Source organism: Chrysochloris asiatica, unplaced genomic scaffold (genome assembly GCF_000296735.1).
Source record: "Chrysochloris asiatica unplaced genomic scaffold, ChrAsi1.0 scaffold00132, whole genome shotgun sequence".
Taxonomy (NCBI): Eukaryota; Metazoa; Chordata; class Mammalia; order Afrosoricida; family Chrysochloridae; genus Chrysochloris; species Chrysochloris asiatica.
In genome coordinates this window covers 4,703,882-4,713,939 of record NW_006408650.1, presented here as the reverse complement: position 1 = coordinate 4,713,939, position 10,058 = coordinate 4,703,882, and positions in this window count along the sequence as shown.

Sequence of the window (10,058 nt, the reverse complement as noted above, 5' to 3'; positions counted from 1 at the left end):
AGAGCAGCATTCTGTTTGTACAGTGGCTGCGTGCCACCATGCTCTTGGCTGAGTTTCAAATAAACGGAGGAAGAGCCGCCATAGTGTCTTGAAGTGAACATGTTTGTGACAGTTGAAAGAATTTAACGAGGAGGGAAGATGGGTTTAGTGTCAACTGCAATTAGATAATCAGAGCTCTGCAATCCGGGGCCCCGGGTAGGGGATCCTGAGTTGCCGCCTTGCGGGGACCGGGCATTGCCAGGCCCTGCCAGCTCCCGGGCAGGCCAGCCACAGGCTTGCCCCAGGACTGTGTCTTGGCAGCACTGCCGGCCACAGCGCGCTGCACACAGGCGACATGTTGGAGCCCAGCCCCGGGCCAGCCAGGGAGGCAGTGCGGCCAGCCAGGTAGCGGCTCCCAGGATGGTGGGGCGGCATCTCTCTGCAGGTATTTCCTCCCCGGCGGCCCCTCCTAGAGCGGGATAGAGCAAGCGAACATCCCGCCACCAACAGCCTCCACTTCTGCTAAATCGCTTTAGGACAGAGCATTCCAGAGCCCAGCAGTAACTCCCCGTCCTGAGCTCTTGGCTGCAGTTCAGGTTTGATAAAATGGCGTCTTGGAAAAGAGCTGCTTGCTAAAGCCAGGCTGCTCCCAGCCTAAGCGGGGACCTGGACTGCCACCATTGCTGACGCTGCCCCAGGAGCATGTGTGGACCCTTCCTAGTTCTGAAGCAAGCTGATTTTGCCCCGGGTCTTATTACTCCCATAATTGGCACTTAACCTTAAAGGAAACCATCTCATTTACTGCCGTTGTGAAGAAAAGCACAAGGCAGGAGGTTTGTTCTTTGGGACACTTGATTGTTGTTCCCGTGAACCTTTCCCTCTGCTCGGCGGTTCTTAAGTCCTTGCATGTGTGGTAATTGACAGATGAAATGGTTGGGAGCCTGTCCGGTCATGGAGTTTTGAATCTGTAGTACTCCCTCCATGAGGTTTTTGCCCACCGTAGATGCAGCCAAGGGCAGGCATCTTCAGTTCTCAAAGGCAGGAAACAGGCGCGACATGTCTCCTGTCCCCATGGAGCAAGCAGCCGGTCACTTCAGTCCTCAGTAAGCATTTGTGAGCAGCTATTCCAGTGATTTAAAGTGTCTGGAGCGCCTTTTTATAATGCATGATGTGTTCTTTCGTGATTTCCGTTGAAAGGACCGTGTACAGAAGAATGGGTGCATGTTCTGCTCGTCATCTTCAGTGCCCGTTAGCGTGAGGCTCCTTTCCTCCCGGTAAAGCTGGCCCACACTTCTCATCTCATTAACTTGATGCCTAATTAAAATTGTGCTTACTGTAGCTTTTAGAAGCTCTTTGTTAAATACTTTCTGCAAAAATGTAGCTTTATATGGAAATGTTTGGGAATTTAAAGAAGGAACGGCTTTCCTCTTTAAGGCACGCTATTATGTAATCCTTTGTAATGTAATCACTGAGACAGTTACAGTGCTTAGGTGTTTGTAGAGACACCTCTTTACAGCGTGTATGCACGTCAGCAGCAGAAGAAAGGGGAATTCAACATTATGTATCATATGCATGTCTTCTCTCTTTTTAAGAGAAATGATTTTTCAAGTAGAATGACACAGTGGAAAGAGCGCTAGAATTTTACTCTGAAAATACGGATTTCTGTCCTTCCATTTATTATGACACTGGGGCCAAGTCACTTACCTTCTGCCTCCCCATCTGTATAATGGACACAGTTTGTTTATAAGAGTTCAGTCAACTCGGTGTGTATGGATATACTTAGAACATGTCCTGTGGGTACAAAGAGTTTGACTTTAAAACTCCTTTAGACTTGCTGCTTGTCAACGGTGTGGGATTTAGCCTTTCTAAAGAGCTCTGGTAACGTAGTGGTTATGAATGGGGCTGCTAATCTCACAGTCAACAGTTCGAAACTAACAGCTGCTCCGTGGGAGAAAGCTGAGGCTTTCTGCTCACCTGAAGATTTACAGCCTTGGAAACCCTGTACAAGGTCGCTATGAGTCGGAACCGACTCCATGGCACTTAACAACAACAACATGCTCTGTGATATATATGGGACAGCAAGTCTGGAACCCCCCTACAAAAGAATTCTGTCATGGGTCGTTCAGACCTTTCCTTCATTTCAAAAGGCCTGCTCCTATGCGGTCCCATGGCAAATCTGTTTTGAAGCGTTCAGATCTGTGAATTGAGAACCCAACAAGAGACCGGTTCCTGAAAAACATGGTATGCAGAGATTTCTGAAGCAGTCAAAGGCTCTTCCAATGAATGGTGTGCTTTAAACACAGTGAGAAGAGAAGTCGTTTGTTTGTTTTTTTCCTTTGTCATGGTTTGGAATAAAGATAGCATTCTGGGTTCTGATTCACAGATGAAGGCGATGATGATGATACGATGAGGAGGAGGAGGAGGTTGTTGTTGTTGTTGTTGATGTCGACAGAGGTGTTCAGGCAATCCCCAAAACGAGCTTTTCAAACTGCACTCCTTTAAAGTCTCTGAAGCTGTCAGTGGCGCATTGGATTAAGCAAGGTTGGAGGTTCAAATGCACCAGTCACTCCTCAGGAGAAAGATAAGGCGGTCATCTCCTCCCATAAAGCTAACAGTCTCAGTTCTCCTCTGTCCTGTGGGGTCACTGTGACTTGGCATCCACTTGATGGCAGTTGGGTAGTGTTTTGTGTTGTTCGGGATGGCACAGTGAGTTAAGCATCAGACTGCTAACCACAATATAGGTGGTTCAAACCCACCAGCTGCTTCCCAAGAGATAGATGAGGCAGCTTCTCCCCTAAAGGTTGACAGTCTCAGAAAGCCTCTGGAGCATGCTATTGCTCTAGCGTTACTGTGACTTAGCGCCAACTCACCGGCCGTGAGACTGGAGTGATTTGGGAATGGAGTCGGGAGAGCCCGATTGGCCCCAAGTGGCCGGCTCAGGTTTACCACTTTGATGTGTCACGGTTCTTTGTGATATTATTATAGTGGCCTTTGTTGTTTGGTTGGTTTTCCCCTAGTTTTTGCACTAGTTAGAAGCGAAAATAGAAAACCAGTTACCATGGAATCCACCCCAACTCCTGCTGACTCCATGTATGTCTGCACTCCACAGTGTGCTGACGGTCAGGCCTTTCTTCTGAGCTACACTAGGAAATTGATGATTGTCTGCAAGTCAGTGTGAGTCTGTATTTGAATAGCATAATATAGAATTAAAATCGTAACTTTTTACTTTCTAGTTTTGGAGGCCTTTATAGCTTTTATGAATACATTCTAAGAGGGTGAGTCAAAAAGTATTGCTACAAAATAGCTTTATTAAACAAAGCTATCGAAATCAGAAGGTATCATTTATTGACATGGCCTCCATCCAGGTCTGTACACTTCTGAAGACGGCGTTTCCTTCTCTCTGCCCCTTCCCTAAAGAAGTCTACACTCTTCTATTCATTGGTGTTGCCACGTGCCATGGAGTCTGTCCCCACTCATAGCAGCCCTGTATGCGGTTTCCAAGGAGCAGCTGCCGAGCTTGTGGCTAGCAGTCCAGTGCCAATCCTACAGTGCCACACCAGGACTCTCTCTTCGATTTTCACCACATCAAAACTGCAGTTTTGACATCCTTCAGGGACTCAAAACCGTGTTCCTTTTAAATGTTCTTTGGAGTTTGGAAAACAAAAAGAAGTCTGCTGAGGCGAGATCAGGGGGGGCGCCTGGGCTGTGGTTTCCCAGTGAATGCCCTAAGACAGCCCTCAAAGGGTGGGCAGGTGCAGCATTGTGGGGGGAAGATAAAGGCTTTTTCTCATCAGTTTCAGTTTTCCATTTTCTTGTAACTTCTTCCTTACAAGTCCCCGTGTTCGCCCTGTGTCCTTTGAGAAAAATATTTAAAAATCCTTAAAAGCAGTCACCATAGCCTTCTGAGCTCCTTTGAATTTCATGGGCCCAGCAAGCCCTCTTGGAAGCCACTGTTTGAGTGGGACCTTTTTTATTAACAGATCCTAAAGAGACTAAGACGAGTGTGTTACTGAGAGAGCTCACTGTAGCCATCCGCCGGTCGCAGAGTAAAGCCGGGTAGGAACAGGAACCCTAGTAGCATGGGTATCAGGTTTTAATATTAGCGTACACTGTTGATTCGGTTTCTAAAACTTCTTGAGAAGGAACAAAGACTAAAAGAAGGAAAAAGCACAGGAGTGAGGTTCGGACACTGCCTGTCCATCCTGGGTTTGTTGCTTCATGTATATTTCGTGTTCACTTTGATCTTAGTAATGCCCAAGAGGAGCCCTGGAGTTGCTGTGGCTTAAGGGAACACCAAGCGATACAAACCCACCAGCCGTTCCAATGGAGAAAGATGGGGCAATCTGCTTCCCTAAAGGTTGGCAGCCTCAGAACCCCAATGGAGCAGCTCTCTGCCTTTTAGGGCCGCTGGGAGTCAGAACCAGTGGGTGGGAGTGCCCTCAAAAAGCACTTTCCCCAGAAAAATGCTTTGAGTATTTTGGAGTTCTTCAACTGTAATCACCATGGAAATCATCAAAATGATTCTCCCTTTCATTCTGCTCTTATATAATCCTGTTTTCATTATGCCTAAAATATGTAGTAAGTGGGAAAATATTTTTAGTGCCTTACTCACCAGCTACCCCTTGGAAACCTTATACAGGGTCGCTATGAGTTGGAACTGATTCAGCGGCACTTAACAACAACACACAATAGTAACAAGGGTCCTAGTGTGGCACTGTAGGATAAGCACTGGACTGCTCACCACAAGGTGGCTGGTTCCAATCCACCAGCCGCTCCTCAGAAACCCTAGACAGAGTTGCTATGAGTCAGAACCAACTCGATGACACTAATTAATAGTAATAGTAACATATTTTTAAAGTATCGCAAATTGACTTAGCAGTCTTGTTTAAGCTTCTTCAAAGAATTCCATATGTAAGTATTGCCATTCTCTGCAGGCTTGGAATTCCCAAGGGCCGAAGTCCTCATCTCAGGATGGACATTGGAGGCCTTTGGGCATTCAGGGGCACTGAACCTCTCAAGGTCCCCTCCCTTTGCTTCTTCACGGGCAAAACCAGGTGTGGAACAGCCGTGTCGCACGACACTTGGTGTGTGTATATAGGTGTCTCAGCACCCCCTGCTTTCATCCCTCGCCCTCCTTTGCTGCCTCTCCCATGTTCTTTCCCCAGTTCCAGCAAGTTCCGGTCACCTCCGAGCAATGAGCCACTTGGCTCCGGGGAGGTACTGTTTGGCAGACATGTGCTTGCCTTTGAGATGTGGGTAGTGCATGGGGACACCTGGGTTACTCACTGCTTGTTGGGTGTGTTCCCCGCTTGACCAGGCTCTTTCATTTGGGGCGGGGAGGGGTCAGAGGTGACAGGAGTGAGGAGCACATTGGTTCCCATGGGGGGCCTAGTGGGAACTAGGAAACCCACCTTAGCTGCTCCCTCACCTTCTGGGATGGTTCGCCAGCACCCCAAAATTCATTCTGCCCACTCTGAATCTGTTCTCTCCCTTCCCCCCAGTCCTCTCTTGCTGGCCACTGCTCTCTCTTCTGCTAGCACACATACCATCCCTCCTGCCACCTACACACCGCCCAGTCTCGCACTCATGTCCTCGGGGCAGATTGTCATCATCTCGGCCTAAACCACTGTCATCCCACTGAGCCGTAGGGGGAGATGAGAGGCCTCAGGTTTCTAGTTCTGATGGTTGCCCTTGGGCCACCGTCCAGCCCAGAGTCCCCGGCCCCGCTCATCCCTTCAGCGCTGCGAAGTGTTCCCACAGGCAGGCCAGTTGTGTTGGTGCTCCCCTGTGATGACATGGGGGATGGCCCTGCCTCTGTCGTGACCAATGGGCACGGTCCCTTCACTCACTCGGACAAAGACCGACTTTCCAGACCTGACAGGCTTCGTGTCTTTTCAATCTTGAAATAAAGTAGACATTGCTAACATAAGCTGTGTGATTCGGCCAGGCCCAGATGTGCTTGTCTGTCCCCTGTGGGAGCAACACTGGAAAGTCACTTGTAGGCATCGAGGCCCTTCGCTCCTGAGTACCTCTTAAAAACAAGGGCATTATCTGACGTAGACACAGGACAGGGGTAAGTTTAGGAAATTGGGCATTGATATACTATTTTCTAATATATCTACGTTTGATATATTTAGACTGTACCAATTAAATCACTTGTTGTTGTTGTCAGTTGCCATTGAGTCGGAACCGACTCATTGGCGACCCCATGCACAGCAGAACGAAACAATGTCCGATCCTGGGCCAACCTCACTACCGCTGCCACACTTGAGTCCATCAATGATGCCACCTGGCCGATCCATCTCGTTAGGGGTCTTCCTCTTTTTCTCTGACCCTCCACCTTACCCAGCATGACATCCTTCTCCAACGATTGTTTCCTCCGGACAATATGTCCAAAGTAGGAGAGACGAAGCTTAGTCATCCTGGCCTCCAAGGAGCGCTCTGGCTGCACTTCTTCCAAAACAGATCTATTGGTTCTTTTGGCAGTCCATGGCACTTTCAGTATTCTCCTCCAACACCACAACTCAAAGGCAACAATTCTCCTACGATCTTCCTTATTCACTGTCTAGCTTTCATATCCATATGAGGTTATTGAAAATACCATGGCTTGGGTCAGGCGCACCTTAGTCCTCAAGCTGACATCTCTGCTCTTCAGTACTTTAAAAAGTTCCTGTGCAGCAGATTTGCCCAGTGCAATACATCGTCTGATCTCTTGACTGCTACTTCCGCGAGTGTTGATAGTTGATCCAAGAAGAATGAAGTCCTTGACAACTTCAATCTTTTCTCCATTGATAAGAATGTTGTTTATTGGTCCAGTGGTGAGGATTTTTGTTTTCTTGACATTGAGATGTAATCCATATCTAAGGCTGTGCTCCTTGTACCTTTATGGTAATTGAGTGGCCTTTGTCTGTTCAACAATAAACTAAAAATCGTCTGCTGTCACGTTCATTCTGATGAACTTGATGTTCCCGGGAGGACAGAGCACACCAGTGCAGAGGGTTTCCAAGGCTGTAAAGCTTTACCAAGGCAGACTGCTCAACTTTCTCCCGAGGAGTGGCTGGTGGGTTCAAACCACCCACCTTTTGGGTCACAGCTCAGCACCTAGCCACTGTGCCAGCCCCCAGGATACGTCCTGCATCAGTTGTTACCCTGCCCCCTAAAAAACAACAACAAAGTCAAACCACGTGGTCCCTAAGTTATTTCCGATTGTAAAAGGCAAAGTGAGGGGCACGGTCCCTGGTGTGGGTTCTCTTGTTTGTAGTCATCATTTGTGAATACCCGCCTTTGTGAAGAGAGCTGTAGAATGATAGACTAAACACAAGAATCGCTTTTGTTCCCATTGTACGTATATTATAAAATCTCTGTCCACCCAACTTTCCATGCGGCTGTTGTTCGATGTGGGGGGGAAGAAGCCAGATGGCCGCTGAGACAGGAGAAGGAAGAGCAGTGCGGGCGGTGCTGGCAGACCAGAGGCAAATGTCACCAGTTGCAGCCTGAGAGGAGAGCGGGGTGGGCTGTCATCTCCTCCCAGCCCTCTGCTGCCACCCCAGGAGACCAGGAGACTGGCTAGGTGGCAAGGTCATCTCAAGGCCGCCACTCTGAGGAGACAGGACAGCTGCTGTGTGTTCTCCCTGGTTCTCAGTGAAATGCCAGAGTCACCGCAAACGGACAGCGGACCTGTGGGGGAACCGTGCTGTCCTGTGCAGTAGCCGTCTCCATCAGCTGTGCTTCTCTCTGAATAAAAGAACACTTTAAACTACCAGTTTCTTTGCTACTACTTTGCAAATAACTTTAATTAAAGTGGTTTCTAGTCAGCATAGCAACCTAAGCTTATTCTTCACACTGCCTTCAAAATTGGCTGGAGACTAAACACCACCACTCATTCTAGAGTCTTGTTACTGGGAAGCAGCTTTTAAGTATTTCTGAAAACCGAACCCAAACCCAGTGTCATCGAATCGATGCCAACTCATAGGCACCCTGTACAGGCTCCACAAGATTGGAAACCTGGACGGGAGCAGAGAGCCTCATGTTTTTCCTAAGAAGTGGATAGTGAGTTTGAACCACCAACCTTGGGGTTAGCAGTGCAGTGCTTATTGTACAGTGCCACACCAGGACTTCATGAGATTGGAAATCGTTACACGAACAGACAGCCTCATCTTTCTCTCAAGGAGCAAGTGGTGGATTTGAGCCACCAACCTTGTATTAACTCCACTATATTAACTCCATTGCTCAAGTTACCCTCTGACTAGGTCACAGCAACGTGGTGTTGTTAAGTGCTGTTAAGTGGATTCCAACTCATAGCGACCCTGTATAAGGTTTCCAAGGAGCAGCTGGTGAGTTTGAACCACCGACCTTGCAGTTCAAACGACTTTGTGGCCCAGTGCTTATGCTACTGCGCCACGCCAGGACTCCCAGCAAAGTCTATGCGTTGCTGTTTCTCATAGACAGTTCTGAAATGTAGTTGAAAACAAAGACCTCATTTGGGGTTTTGTTTTATGTTTGTTGTTGTGTTTTGTTTTTTGTTACCTTTCAAAAACAAAAATATTCCTACATTTTAATCACTTCATAAAATTGAAAACGAAGTGGTTTGGCTCACCTTTTGGTTTCCAGTTGTGTATCTTGTCTGTAAATATTTATAGACAATTGCTAAACAAAATTGCCTGAGTAGGACGGTGGCATGTGCCTAGCAGCGCTTATCTCCACACAGTCCGCATCTGTTTGTTTGGCTCTGCTTGGTTTAAACGGAAGGACCAGTCTTTGATTATAAAAATATCCTTCCTTTCATTAGGAGAACTCAGACTGACTACGTCACATGTTACTTAAAAGCTTTATTGTGACTCTCACCCTAAAGTGTAGCATTTATATCGTGGTGGTGGTGGGTGTGTGCCGTGGAGTCAGTTCCAACTCACAGTGACCCTGCACAGGGTTTCCGAGGCTATAAATCCTTATGAGAGCAGAAACCTCATCTTTCTCTGAGGAATGGCTGGTAGTTTTGAACTACTGACCTTGAGGTTAACAACCCAACTTGTAACCACTACGCCACCAGAGGTCCTCAGCATGTATATAAGCTCCAGAAACGTACTTCAGAGCTGGGGACCTCAGAATGACATGGTTCACCATTCATTGCCTTTTCACAGCTGAGATGTTACCTCAGATCACTCCACTCTGAAATCACCATCCCTATCCTTTTCTGGGTTTTGTTTTGCTGGATTGTTTATCTTTTTCTTATTGACTTCTAGGAGTCTTGATTTGTTTTGTTTTGCTAAGCACCCTTTATCTGTTGTATCTTCTCCCTGTCTGTGGCTGGTTTTTTAGCTTCCTTTCTGTAATGTCTTTTATGTTTTTAATATTAACATAGTCAAATCTGTCAGCTTTTACAGCTTCTGGATTTTGTCTTCTCTCAGAAGCTATAGGGAGTCCTACTGGGGATAATCTCTGCTTGGTTATCTTGGTCTTCATTTGTGTTCACTGATGACTGGCTTATCTTGTCTCTAAATTCACTTTACAGGCCATCAGTTTTATAATCTATGCAAAACCAAAGGGAAGGAGGGTCCTCATAAACCAGGGCTGCATGGCAACCCCAGTATCTGACCAAAAAACAAATTATTTTATGGTCATTTCAAGACACCTCCAGTTTTCTGTTATCTAGCTTCATGTTTTCTTTGTAGTTTTCACCTGAAATTACCTACTTTGGAGTCACCTACATCATAGTTTAAAATTCGTTGATGTTGTTAGGTGCCGTCAAGTCAGTTCCCACTCGTAGTGACTTTATGCACAACAGAACGAAACACTGCCCGATCCGTCGTTCGTCGTCATCCAATCAGTGTTAAGCTTCAGTCGACTGCTGCTGCTGCTACTGTAACAATCCATCTCATTGGCAGTCGGCCTCTTTCTCACTGACCCTCCACACAGTCAAAAGCCTTTGCATAGTCAATAAAGCACAGGTGAACATCTTTTTTGTAGTCTCTGCTTTCAGACAAAATCCATCTGACATCAGCAGTAATATATCTCATTCTACTTCCTTGTCTCAATCCAACTGGAACTCTCACAGTTCCCTGTCAATGTACTTTTTTTTTTTT